The sequence below is a fragment of the Argiope bruennichi genome, chromosome 7, assembly GCF_947563725.1.
Source record: "Argiope bruennichi chromosome 7, qqArgBrue1.1, whole genome shotgun sequence".
In the NCBI taxonomy this organism is placed as follows: domain Eukaryota; kingdom Metazoa; phylum Arthropoda; class Arachnida; order Araneae; family Araneidae; genus Argiope; species Argiope bruennichi.
In genome coordinates this window covers 11,119,928-11,133,405 of record NC_079157.1, presented here as the reverse complement: position 1 = coordinate 11,133,405, position 13,478 = coordinate 11,119,928, and the positions used below count along the sequence as shown (strand labels likewise).

The 13,478-nt window shown below is 42.6% G+C and overlaps 7 non-coding genes across 7 annotated transcripts; all 7 read left to right on the top strand.

Moving 5' to 3' along the window:
- Positions 1–667: 667 nt before the first annotated feature.
- On the top strand, positions 668–740 carry Trnai-gau (transfer RNA isoleucine (anticodon GAU)). The gene has a single exon. It is a non-coding gene; the product is annotated as a tRNA-Ile (tRNA).
- Positions 741–3,287: 2,547 nt separating this feature from the next.
- Positions 3,288–3,360, top strand: Trnaf-gaa (transfer RNA phenylalanine (anticodon GAA)). Its single transcript has one exon. It is a non-coding gene; the product is annotated as a tRNA-Phe (tRNA).
- A 4,773-nt stretch (positions 3,361–8,133) lies between these two features.
- Positions 8,134–8,206, top strand: Trnaf-gaa (transfer RNA phenylalanine (anticodon GAA)). Its single transcript has one exon. It is a non-coding gene; the product is annotated as a tRNA-Phe (tRNA).
- A 1,046-nt stretch (positions 8,207–9,252) lies between these two features.
- Positions 9,253–9,325, top strand: Trnaf-gaa (transfer RNA phenylalanine (anticodon GAA)). The gene has a single exon. It is a non-coding gene; the product is annotated as a tRNA-Phe (tRNA).
- A 1,410-nt stretch (positions 9,326–10,735) lies between these two features.
- Positions 10,736–10,808, top strand: Trnaf-gaa (transfer RNA phenylalanine (anticodon GAA)). Its single transcript has one exon. It is a non-coding gene; the product is annotated as a tRNA-Phe (tRNA).
- Positions 10,809–11,870: 1,062 nt separating this feature from the next.
- Trnaf-gaa (transfer RNA phenylalanine (anticodon GAA)) lies at positions 11,871–11,943 on the top strand. Its single transcript has one exon. It is a non-coding gene; the product is annotated as a tRNA-Phe (tRNA).
- Positions 11,944–12,622: 679 nt separating this feature from the next.
- Positions 12,623–12,695, top strand: Trnaf-gaa (transfer RNA phenylalanine (anticodon GAA)). Its single transcript has one exon. It is a non-coding gene; the product is annotated as a tRNA-Phe (tRNA).
- Positions 12,696–13,478: the final 783 nt, after the last annotated feature.

Sequence of the window (13,478 nt, the reverse complement as noted above, 5' to 3'; positions counted from 1 at the left end):
CTCGGTAGTATAGTGGTCAGTATCCCCGCCTGTCACGCGGGAGACCGGGGTTCGATTCCCCTCCGGGGCGTTTGCGATATAACATTAATCTTTTTATTTTTATTGGATAACACTAATAATTCTACATGTGCTCTTTCGATTGACTTTAGAAATCTTGACAAACCACATTCGCTGAGTAACACAATTCTTCCTTAGATGTATCTTCTCTCGTCCTTTTATGAACAAATAACATCTTGCTGATTCTTTCCAATTTCATTCTGGTAAAGCTGCTTTCCGATTTCTCCTAGGCGTGCCGAAATAGCTCAGTTGGGAGAGCGTTAGACTGAAGATCTAAAGGTAACTGGTTCGATCCCGGGTTTCCGCAAGCGTAACTGTCCTCGGTAGTATAGTGGTCAGTATCCCCGCCTGTCACGCGGGAGACCGGGGTTCAATTCCCCGCCGTCGAGTTTGCTATATTTCTTTTATCTTTTTATTTTTATTGGATAACACTAATAACTCTACATGTGCGCTTTCGATTGACTTTAGAAATCTTGACAAACCACATTCGCTGAGTAACACAATTCTTTATTAGATGTATCTTCTCTCGTCCTTTTTTGAACAAATAACATCTTGCTGTTTCTTTCCAATTTCATTCTGGTAAAGCTGCTTTCCGATTTCTCCTAGGCGTGCCGAAATAGCTCAGTTGGGAGAGCGTTTGACTGATGATCTAAAGGTCCCTGGTTCGATCCCGGGTTTCGGGAAGCGTAACTGTCCTCGGTAGTATAGTGGTCAGTATCCCCGCCTGTCACGCGGGAGACCGGGATTCGATTCTCCGCCGGGGAGTTTGCGATATAACATTAATCTTTTTATTTTTATTGGATAACACTAATAATTCTACATGTGCTCTTTCGATTCACTTTAGAAATCTTAACAAACCACATTCGCTGAGTAACACAATTCTTCCTTAGATGTATCTTCACTCGTCCTTTTATGAACAAATAACATCTTGTTGATTCTTTCCAGTTTCATTCTGGTAAAGCTGCTTTCCGATTTCTCCTAGGCGTGCCGCAATAGCACAGATGGGAGAGCGTTAGACTGAAGATCTAAAGGTCCCTGGTTCGATCCCGGGTTTCGGCAAGCGTAACTGTCCTCGGTAGTATAGTGGTCAGTATCCCCGCCTGTCACGCGGGAGACCTGGGTTCGATTCCCCGATGGGGAGTTTGCGATATAACATTAATCTTTTTATTTTTATTGGATAACACTAATAATTCTACATGCGCGCTTTCGATTGACTTTAGAAATCTTGACAAACCACATTCGCTGAGTAACACAATTCTTTATTAGATGTATCTTCTCTCGTCCTTTTATGAACAAATAACCTCTTGCTGATTCTTTCCAATTTCATTCTGGTAAAGCTGCTTTCCGATTTCTCCTAGGCGTGCCGAAATAGCTCAGGTGGGAGAGCGTTAGACTGAAGATCTAAAGGTCCCTGGTTCGATCTCGGGTTTCGGGAAGCGTAACTGTCCTCGGTAGTATAGTGGTCATTATCCCCGCCTGTCACGCGGGAGACCGGGATTCGATTCTCCGCCGGGGAGTTTGCGATATAACATTGATCTTTTTATTTTTATTGGATAACACTAATAATTCTACATGTGCTCTTTCGATTCACTTTAGAAATCTTGACAAACCACATTCGCTGAGTAACACAATTCTTCCTTATATGTATCTTCTCTCGTCCTTTTATGAACAAATAACATCTTGCTGATTCTTTCCAGTTTCATGCTGGTAAAGCTGCTTTCCGATTTCTCCTAGGCGTGCCGCAATAGCTCAGTTGGGAGAGCTTTAGACTGAAGATCTAAAGGTCCCGGGTTTCGGCAAGCGTAACTGTCCTCGGTAGTATAGTGGCCAGTATCCCCGCCTGTCACGCGGAAGACCGGGGTTCGATTCCCCGCCGCGGAGTTTGCTATATTTCTTTAATCTTTTTATTTTTATTGGATAACACTAATAATTCTACATGTGCGCTTTCGATTGACTTTAGAAATCTTGACAAACCACATTCGCTGAGTAACACAATTCTTCCTTAGATGTATCTTCTCTCGTCCTTTTATGAACAAATAACATCTTGCTGATTCTTTCCAATTTCATTCTGATAAAGCTTCTTTCCGATTTCCCCTAGGCGTACCGAAATAGCTCAGTTGGGAGAGCGTTAGACTGAAGATCTAAAGGTCCCTGGTTCGTTCCCGGGTTTCGGCAAGCGTAACTGTCCTCGGTAGTATAGTGGTCAGTATCCCCGCCTGTCACGCGGGAGACCTGGGTTCGATTCCCCGATGGGGAGTTTGCGATATAACATTAATCTTTTTATTTTTATTGGATAACACTAATAATTCTACATGCGCGCTTTCGATTGACTTTAGAAATCTTGACAAACCACATTCGCTGAGTAACACAATTCTTTATTAGATGTATCTTCTCTCGTCCTTTTATGAACAAATAACATCTTGCTGATTCTTTCCAATTTCATTCCGATAAAGCTGCTTTCCGATTTCTTCTAGGCGTGCCGAAATAGCTCAGTTGGGAGAGCGTTAGACTGAAGATCTAAAGGTCCCTGGTTCGATCCCGGGTTTCGGGAAGCGTAACTGTCCTCGGTAGTATAGTGGTCAGTATCCCCGCCTGTCACGCGGGAGACCGGGATTCGATTCTCCGCCGGGGAGTTTGCGATATAACATTGATCTTTTTATTTTTATTGGATAACACTAATAATTCTACATGTGCTCTTTCGATTCACTTTAGAAATCTTGACAAACCACATTCGCTGAGTAACACAATTCTTCCTTAGATGTATCTTCTCTCGTCCTTTTATGAACAAATAACATCTTGCTGATTCTTTCCAGTTTCATTCTGGTAAAGCTGCTTTCCTATTTCTCCTAGGCGTGCCGAAATAGCTCAGTTGGGAGAGCGTTAGACTGAAGATCTAAAGGTAACTGGTTCGATCCCGGGTTTCGGCAAGCGTAACTGTCCTCGGTAGTATAGTGGTCAGTATCCCCGCCTGTCACGCGAGAGACCGGGGTTCGATTCCCCGCCGTCGAGTTTGCTATGTTTCTTTAATCTTTTTATTTTTATTGGATAACACTAATAATTCTACATGTGCGCTTTCGATTGACTTTAGAAATCTTGACAAACCACATTCGCTGAGTAACACAATTCTTCCTTAGATGTATCTTCTCTCGTCCTTTTATGAACAAATAACATCTTGCTGATTCTTTCCAGTTTCATTTTGATAAAGCTGCTTTCCGATTTCTCCTAGGCGTGCCGAAATAGCTCAGTTGGGAGAGCGTTAGACTGAAGATCTAAAGGTCCCTGGTTCGATCCCGGGTTTCGGCAAGCGTAACTGTCCTCGGTAGTATAGTGGTCAGTATCCACGCGGGACACCGGGGTTCGATTACCCGCCGGAGCGTTTGCGATATAACATTAATCTTTTTATTTTTATTGGATAACACTAATAATTCTACATGTGCTCTTTCGATTGACTTTAGAAATCTTGACAAACCACATTCGCTGAGTAACACAATTCTTCCTTAGATGTATCTTCTCTCGTCCTTTTATGAACAAATAACATCTTGCTGATTCTTTCCAGTTTCATTCTGGTAAAGCTGCTTTCCGATTTCTCCTAGGCGTGCCGAAATAGCTCAGTTGGGAGAGCTTTAGACTGAATATCTAAAGGTCCCGGGTTTCGGCAAGCGTAACTGTCCTCGGTAGTATAGTGGTCAGTATCCCCGCCTGTCACGCGGGAGACCTGGGTTCGATTCCCCTCCGGGGCGTTTGCGATATAACATTAATCTTTTTATTTTTATTGGATAACACTAATAATTCTACATGTGCTCTTTCGATTGACTTTAGAAATCTTGTCAAACCACATTCGCTGAGTAACACAATTCTTCCTTAGATGTATCTTCTCTCGTCCTTTTATGAACAAATAACATCTTGCTGATTCTTTCCAGTTTCATTCTGATAAAGCTTCTTTCCGATTTCCCCTAGGCGTACCGAAATAGCTCAGTTGGGAGAGCGTTAGACTGAAGATCTTAAGTTCCCTGGTTCGATCCCGTGTTTCGGCAAGCGTAACTGTCCTCGGTAGTATAGTGGTCAGTATCCCCGCCTGTCACGCGGGAGACCTGGGTTCGATTCCCCGATGGGGAGTTTGCGATATAACATTAATCTTTTTATTTTTATTGGATAACACTAATAATTCTACATGCGCGCTTTCGATTGACTTTAGAAATCTTGACAAACCACATTCGCTGAGTAACACAATTCTTTATTAGATGTATCTTCTCTCGTCCTTTTATGAACAAATAACATCTTGCTGATTCTTTCCAATTTCATTCTGGTAAAGCTGCTTTCCGATTTCCCCTAGGCGTGCCGAAATAGCTCAGATGGGAGAGCGTTAGACTGAAGATCTAAAGGTCCCTGGTTCGATCCCGGGTTTCGGCAAGCGTAACTGTCCTCGGTAGTATAGTGGTCAGTATCCCGGCCTGTCACGCGGGAGACCTGGGTTCGATTCCCCGATGGGGAGTTTGCGATATAACATTAATCTTTTTATTTTTATTGGATAACACTAATAATTCTACATGCGCGCTTTCGATTGACTTTAGAAATCTTGACAAACCACATTCGCTGAGTAACACAATTCTTTATTAGATGTATCTTCTCTCGTCCTTTTATGAACAAATAACATCTTGCTGATTCTTTCCAATTTCATTCTGGTAAAGCTGCTTTCCGATTTCTCCTAGGCGTGCCGAAATAGCTGAGGTGGGAGAGCGTTAGACTGAAGATCTAAAGGTCCCTGGTTCGATCCCGGGTATCGGGGAGCGTAACTGTCCTCTGTAGTATAGTGGTCAGTATCCCCGCCTGTCACGCGGGAGACCGGGATTCGATTCTCCGCCGGGGAGTTTGCGATATAACATTGATAATTTAATTTTTATTGGATAACACTAATAATTCTACATGTGCTCTTTCGATTCACTTTAGAAATCTTGACAAACCACATTCGCTGAGTAACACAATTCTTCCTTAGATGTATCTTCTCTCGTCCTTTTATGAACAAATAACATCTTGCTGATTCTTTCCAGTTTCATGCTGGTAAAGCTGCTTTCCGATTTCTCCTAGGCGTGCCGCAATAGCTCAGTTGGGAGAGCTTTAGACTGAAGATCTAAAGGTCCCGGGTTTCGGCAAGCGTAACTGTCCTCGGTAGTATAGTGGTCAGTATCCCCGCCTGTCACGCGGGAGACCGGGGTTCGATTCCCCGCCGAAGAGTTTGCTATATTTCTATAATCTTTTTATTTTTATTGGATAACACTAATAATTCTACATGTGCGCTTTCGATTGACTTTAGAAATCTTGACAAACCACATTCGCTGAGTAACACAATTCTTCCTTAGATGTATCTTCTCTCGTCCTTTTATGAACAAATAACATCTTGCTGATTCTTTCCAATTTCATTCTGATAAAGCGTCTTTCCGATTTCCCCTAGGCGTACCGAAATAGCTCAGTTGGGAGAGCGTTAGACTGAAGATCTAAAGGTCCCTGGTTCGTTCCCGGGTTTCGGCAAGCGTAACTGTCCTCGGTAGTATAGTGGTCAGTATCCCCGCCTGTCACGCGGGAGACCTGGGTTCGATTCCCCGATGGGGAGTTTGCGATATAACATTAATCTTTTTATTTTTATTGGATAACACTAATAATTCTACATGCGCGCTTTCGATTGACTTTAGAAATCTTGACAAACCACATTCGCTGAGTAACACAATTCTTTATTAGATGTATCTTCTCTCGTCCTTTTATGAACAAATAACATCTTGCTGATTCTTTCCAATTTCATTCTGATAAAGCTGCTTTCCGATTTCTCCTAGGCGTGCCGAAATAGCTCAGTTGGGAGAGCGTTAGACTGAAGATCTAAAGGTCCCTGGTTCGATCCCGGGTTTCGGGAAGCGTAACTGTCCTCGGTAGTATAGTGGTCAGTATCCCCGCCTGTCACGCGGGAGACCGGGATTCGATTCTCCGCCGGGGAGTTTGCGATATAACATTGATCTTTTTATTTTTATTGGATAACACTAATAATTCTACATGTGCTCTTTCGATTCACTTTAGAAATCTTGACAAACCACATTCGCTGAGTAACACAATTCTTCCTTAGATGTATCTTCTCTCGTCCTTTTATGAACAAATAACATCTTGCTGATTCTTTCCAGTTTCATTCTGGTAAAGCTGCTTTCCGATTTCTCCGAGGCGTGCCGAAATAGCTCAGTTGGGAGAGCGTTAGACTGAAGATCTAAAGGTAACTGGTTCGATCCCGGGTTTCGGCAAGCGTAACCGTCCTCGGTAGTATAGTGGTCAGTATCCCCGCCTGTCACGCGAGAGACCGGGGATCGATTCCCCGCCGTCGAGTTTGCTATGTTTCTTTAATCTTTTTATTTTTATTGGATAACACTAATAATTCTACATGTGCGCTTTCGATTGACTTTAGAAATCTTGACAAACCACATTCGCTGAGTAACACAATTCTTCCTTAGATGTATCTTCTCTCGTCCCTTTATGAACAAATAACATCTTGCTGATTCTTTCCAGTTTCATTCTGATAAAGCTGCTTTCCGATTTCTCCTAGGCGTGTCGAAATAGCTCAGTTGGGAGAGCGTTAGACTGAAGATCTAAAGGTCCCTGGTTCGATCCCGGGTTTCGGCAAGCGTAACTGTCCTCGGTAGTACAGTGGTCAGTATCCCCTCCTGTCACGCGGGACACCGGGGTTCGATTACCCGCCGGAGCGTTTGCGATATAACATTAATCTTTTTATTTTTATTGGATAACACTAATAATTCTACATGTGCTCTTTCGATTGACTTTAGAAATCTTGACAAACCACATTCGCTGAGTAACACAATTCTTCTTTAGATGTATCTTCTCTCGTCCCTTTATGAACAAATAACATCTTGCTGATTCTTTCCAATTTCATTCTGATAAAGCTGCTTTCCGATTTCTCCTAGGCGTGCCGAAATAGCTCAGTTGGGATAGCGTTAGACTGAAGATCTAAAGGTCCCTGGTTCGATCCCGGGTTTCGGCAAGCGTAACTGTCCTCGGTAGTATAGTGGTCAGTATCCCCGCCTGTCACGCGGGAGACCGGGGTTCGATTCCCCGACGGGGAGTTTGCTATATTTCTTTAATCTTTTTATTTTTATTGGATAACACTAATAATTCTACATGTGCGCTTTCGATTGACTTTAGAAATCTTGACAAACCACATTCGCTGAGTAACACAATTCTTCCTTAGATGTATCTTCTCTCGTCCTTTTATGAACAAATAACATCTTGCTGATTCTTTCCAGTTTCATTTTGATAAAGCTGCTTTCCCATTTCTCCTTGGCGTGCCGAAATAGCTCAGTTGGGAGAGCGTTAGACTGAAGATCTAAAGGTAACTGGTTCGATCCCGGGTTTCGGCAAGCGTAACTGTCCTCGGTAGTATAGTGGTCAGTATCCACGCGGGACACCGGGGTTCGATTACCCGCCGGAGCGTTTGCGATATAACATTAATCTTTTTATTTTTATTGGATAACACTAATAATTCTACATGTGCTCTTTCGATTGACTTTAGAAATCTTGACAAACCACATTCGCTGAGTAACACAATTCTTCCTTAGATGTATCTTCTCTCGTCCTTTTATGAACAAATAACATCTTGCTGATTCTTTCCAGTTTCATTCTGGTAAAGCTGCTTTCCGATTTCTCCTAGGCGTGCCGAAATAGCTCAGTTGGGAGAGCGTTAGACTGAAGATCTAAAGGTCCCTGGTTCGTTCCCGGGTTTCGGCAAGCGTAACTGTCCTCGGTAGTATAGTGGTCAGTATCCCCGCCTGTCACGCGGGAGACCGAGGTTCGATTCCCCGCCTGGGAGTTTGCTATATTTCTTTAATCTTCTTATTTTTATTGGATAACACTAATAATTCTACATGTGCGCTTTCGATTGACTTTAGAAATCTTGACAAACCACATTCGCTGAGTAACACAATTCTTTATTAGATGTATCTTCTCTCGTCCTTTTATGAACAAATAACATCTTGCTGATTTTTTCCAATTTCATTCTGGTAAAGCTGCTTTCCGATTTCTCCTAGTCGTGCCGAAATAGCTCAGTTGGGAGAGCGTTAGACTGAAGATCTAAAGGTCCCTGGTTCGATCCCGGGTTTCGGCAAGCGTAACTGTTCTCGGTAGTATAGTGGTCAGTATCCACGCGGGACACCGGGGTTCGATTACCCGCCGGAGCGTTTGCGATATAACATTAATCTTTTTATTTTTATTGGATAACACTAATAATTCTACATTTGCTCTTTCGATTGACTTTAGAAATCTTGACAAACCACATTCGCTGAGTAACACAATTCTTCCTTAGATGTATCTTCTCTCGTCCTTTTATGAACAAATAACATCTTGCTGATTCTTTCCAGTTTCATTCTGGTAAAGCTGCTTTCCGATTTCTCCTAGGCGTGCCGAAATAGCTCAGTTGGGAGAGCGTTAGACTGAAGATCTAAAGGTAACTGGTTCGATCCCGGGTTTCGGCAAGCGTAACTGTCCTCGGTAGTATAGTGGTCAGTATCCCCGCCTGTCACGCGAGAGACCGGGGTTCGATTCCCCGCCGTCGAGTTTGCTATGTTTCTTTAATCTTTTTATTTTTATAGGATAACACTAATAATTCTACATGTGCGCTTTCGATTGACTTTAGAAATCTTGACAAACCACATTCGCTGAGTAACACAATTCTTCCTTAGATGTATCTTCTCTCGTCCCTTTATGAACAAATAACATCTTGCTGATTCTTTCCAGTTTCATTCTGATAAAGCTGCTTTCCGATTTCTCCTAGGCGTGCCGAAATAGCTCAGTTGGGATAGCGTTAGACTGAAGATCTAAAGGTCCCTGGTTCGATCCCGGGTTTCGGCAAGCGTAACTGTCCTCGGTAGTATAGTGGTCAGTATCCCCGCCTGTCACGCGGGAGACCGAGGTTCGATTCCCCGCCTGGGAGTTTGCTATATTTCTTTAATCTTCTTATTTTTATTGGATAACACTAATAATTCTACATGTGCGCTTTCAATTGACTTTAGAAATCTTGACAAACCACATTCGCTGAGTAACACAATTCTTTATTAGATGTATCTTCTCTCGTCCTTTTATGAACAAATAACATCTTGCTGATTTTTTCCAATTTCATTCTGGTAAAGCTGCTTTCCGATTTCTCCTAGTCGTGCCGAAATAGCTCAGTTGGGAGAGCGTTAGACTGAAGATCTAAAGGTCCCTGGTTCGATCCCGGGTTTCGGCAAGCGTAACTGTCCTCGGTAGTATAGTGGTCAGTATCCACGCGGGACACCGGGGTTCGATTACCCGCCGGAGCGTTTGCGATATAACATTAATCTTTTTATTTTTATTGGATAACACTAATAATTCTACATGTGCTCTTTCGATTGACTTTAGAAATCTTGACAAACCACATTCGCTGAGTAACACAATTCTTCCTTAGATGTATCTTCTCTCGTCCTTTTATGAACAAATAACATCTTGCTGATTCTTTCCAGTTTCATTCTGGTAAAGCTGCTTTCCGATTTCTCCTAGGCGTGCCGAAATAGCTCAGTTGGGAGAGCTTTAGACTGAATATCTAAAGGTCCCGGGTTTCGGCAAGCGTAACTGTCCTCGGTAGTATAGTGGTCAGTATCCCCGCCTGTCACGCGGGAGACCGGGGTTCGATTCCCCGACGGGGAGTTTGCGATATAACATTAATCTTTTTATTTTTATTTTTATTTTTATTGGATAACACTAATAATTCTACATGTGCTCTTTCGATTGACTCTAGAAATCTTGACAAACCACATTCGCTGAGTAACACAATTCTTCCTTAAATGTATCTTCTCTCGTCCTGTTATGAACAAATAAAATCTTGCTGATTCTTTCCAGTTTCATTTTGATAAAGCTGCTTTCCGATTTCTCCTAGGCGTGCCGAAATAACTCAGTTGGGAGAGCGTTAGACTGAAGATCTAAAGGTCCCTGGTTCGTTCCCGGGTTTCGGCAAGCGTAAATGTCCTCGGTAGTATAGTGGTCAGTATCCCCGCCTGTCACGCGGGAGACCGGGATTCGATTCTCCGCCGGGGAGTTTGCGATATAACATTGATCTTTTTATTTTTATTGGATAACGCTAATAATTCTACATGTGCTCTTTCGATTCACTTTAGAAATCTTGACAAACCACATTCACTGAGTAACACAATTCTTCCTTAGATGTATCTTCTCTCGTCCTTTTATAAACAAATAACATCTTGCTGATTCTTTCCAGTTTCATTCTGGTAAAGCTGCTTTCCGATTTCTCCTAGGCGTGCCGAAATAGCTCAGTTGGGAGAGCTTTAGACTGAAGATCTAAAGGTCCCGGGTTAAGGCAAGCGTAACTGTCCTCGGTAGTATAGTGGTCAGTATCCCCGCCTGTCACGCGGGAGACCGGGGTTCGATTCCCCGCCGTCGAGTTTGCTATATTTCTTTAATCTTTTTATTTTTATTGGATAACACTAATAATTCTACATGTGCGCTTTCGATTGACTTTAGAAATCTTGACAAACCACATTCGCTGAGTAACACAATTCTTTATTAGATGTATCTTCTCTCGTTCTTTTATGAACAAATAACATCTTGCTGATTCTTTCCATTTTCATTCTGGTAAAGCTGCTTTCCGATTTCTCCTAGGCGTGCCGAAATAGCTCAGTTGGGAGAGCGTTAGACTGAAGATCTAAAGGTCCCTGGTTCGATCCCGGGTTTCGGCAAGCGTAACTGTCCTCGGTAGTATAGTGGTCAGTATCCCCGCCTGTCACGCGGGAGACCGGGGTTTCGATTCCCCGACGGGGAGTTTGCGATATAGCATTAATCTTTTTATTTTTATTTTTATTGGATAACACTAATAATTCTACATGTGCTCTTTCGATTTACTTTAGAAATCTTGACAAATCACATTCGCTGAGTAACACAATTCTTCCTTAGATGTATCTTCTCTCGTCCTTTTATGAACAAATAACATCTTGCTGATTCTTTCCAGTTTCTTTCTCATAAAGCTGCTTTCCGATTTCTCCTAGGCGTGCCGAAATAGCTCAGTTGGGAGAGCGTTAGACTGAAGATCTAAAGGTCCCTGGTTCGATCCCGGCTTTCGGCAAGCGTAATTGTCCTCGGTAGTATAGTGGTCAGTATCCCCGCCTGTCACGCGGGAGACCGGGGTTCGATTCCCCGCCGTCGAGTTTGCTATATTTCTTTAATCTTTTTATTTTTATTGGATAACACTAATAATTCTACATGTGCGCTTTCGATTGACTTTAGAAATCTTGACAAACCACATTCGCTGAGTAACACAATTCTTTATTACATGTATCTTCTCTCGTCCTTTTATGAACAAATAACATCTTGCTGATTTTTTCCAATTTCATTCTGGTAAAGCTGCTTTCCGATTTCTCCTAGGCGTGCCGAAATAGCTCAGTTGGGAGAGCGTTAGACTGAAGATCGAAAGGTCCCTGGTTCGATCCCGGGTTTCGGCAAGCGTAACTGTCTTCGGTAGTATAGTGATCAGTATCCCCGCCTGTCACGCGGGACACCGGGGTTCGATTACCCACCGGAGCGTTTGCGATATAACATTAATCTTTTTATTTTTATTGGATAACAATAATAATTATACATGTGCTCTTTCGATTGACTTTAGAAATCTTAACAAACCACATTCGCTGAGTAACACAATTCTTCCTTAGATGTATCTTCTCTCGTCCTTTTATGAACAAATACCATCTTGCTGATTCTTTCCAGTTTCATTCTGATAAAGCTTCTTTCCGATTTCTCCTAAGCGTGCCGAAATAGCTCAGTTGGGAGAGCGTTAGACTGAAGATCTAAAGGTCCCTGGTTCGATCCCGGGTTTCGGCAAGCGTAACTGTCCTCGGTAGTACAGTGGTCAGTATCCCCTCCTGTCACGCGGGACACCTTGGTTCGATTACCCGCCGGAGCGTTTGCGATATAACATTAATCTTTTTATTTTTATTGGATAACACTAATAATTCTACATGTGCTCTTTCGATTGACTTTAGAAATCTTGACAAACCATATTCGCTGAGTAACACAATTCTTCCTTAGATGTATCTTCTCTCGTCCCTTTATGAACAAATAACATCTTGCTGATTCTTTCCAGTTTCATTCTGATAAAGCTGCTTTCCGATTTCTCCTAGGCGTGCCGAAATAGCTCAGTTGGGATAGCGTTAGACTGAAGATCTAAAGGTCCCTGGTTCGATCCCGGGTTTCGGCAAGCGTAACTGTCTTCGGTAGTATAGTGATCAGTATCCCCGCCTGTCACGCGGGACACCGGGGTTCGATTACCCGCCGGAGCGTTTGCGATATAACATTAATCTTTTTATTTTTATTGGATAACAATAATAATTATACATGTGCTCTTTCGATTGACTTTAGAAATCTTAACAAACCACATTCGCTGAGTAACACAATTCTTCCTTAGATGTATCTTCTCTCGTCCTTTTATGAACAAATACCATCTTGCTGATTCTTTCCAGTTTCATTCTGATAAAGCTTCTTTCCGATTTCTCCTAAGCGTGCCGAAATAGCTCAGTTGGGAGAGCGTTAGACTGAAGATCTAAAGGTCCCTGGTTCGATCCCGGGTTTCGGCAAGCGTAACTGTCCTCGGTAGTACAGTGGTCAGTATCCCCTCCTGTCACGCGGGACACCGGGGTTCGATTACCCGCCGGAGCGTTTGCGATATAACATTAATCTTTTTATTTTTATTGGATAACACTAATAATTCTACATGTGCTCTTTCGATTGACTTTAGAAATCTTGACAAACCACATTCGCTGAGTAACACAATTCTTCCTTAGATGTATCTTCTCTCGTCCCTTTATGAACAAATAACATCTTGCTGATTCTTTCCAGTTTCATTCTGATAAAGCTGCTTTCCGATTTCTCCTAGGCGTGCCGAAATAGCTCAGTTGGGATAGCGTTAGACTGAAGATCTAAAGGTCCCTGGTTCGATCCCGGGTTTCGGCAAGCGTAACTGTCCTCGGTAGTATAGTGGTCAGTATCCCCGCCTGTCACGCGGGAGACCGGGGTTCGATTCCCCGACGGGGAGTTTGCTATATTTCTTTAATCTTTTTATTTTTATTGGATAACACTAATAATTCTACATGTGCGCTTTCGATTGACTTTAGAAATCTTGACAAACCACATTCGCTGAGTAACACAATTCTTTCTTAGATGTATCTTCTCTCGTCCTTTTATGAACAAATAACATCTTGCTGATTCTTTCCAGTTTCATTTTGATAAAGCTGCTTTCCGATTTCTCCTAGGCGTGCCGAAATAGCTCAGTTGGGAGAGCGTTAGACTGAAGATCTAAAGGTCCCTGGTTGGATCCCGGGTTTCGGCAAGCGTAACTGTCCTCTGTAGTATAGTGGTCA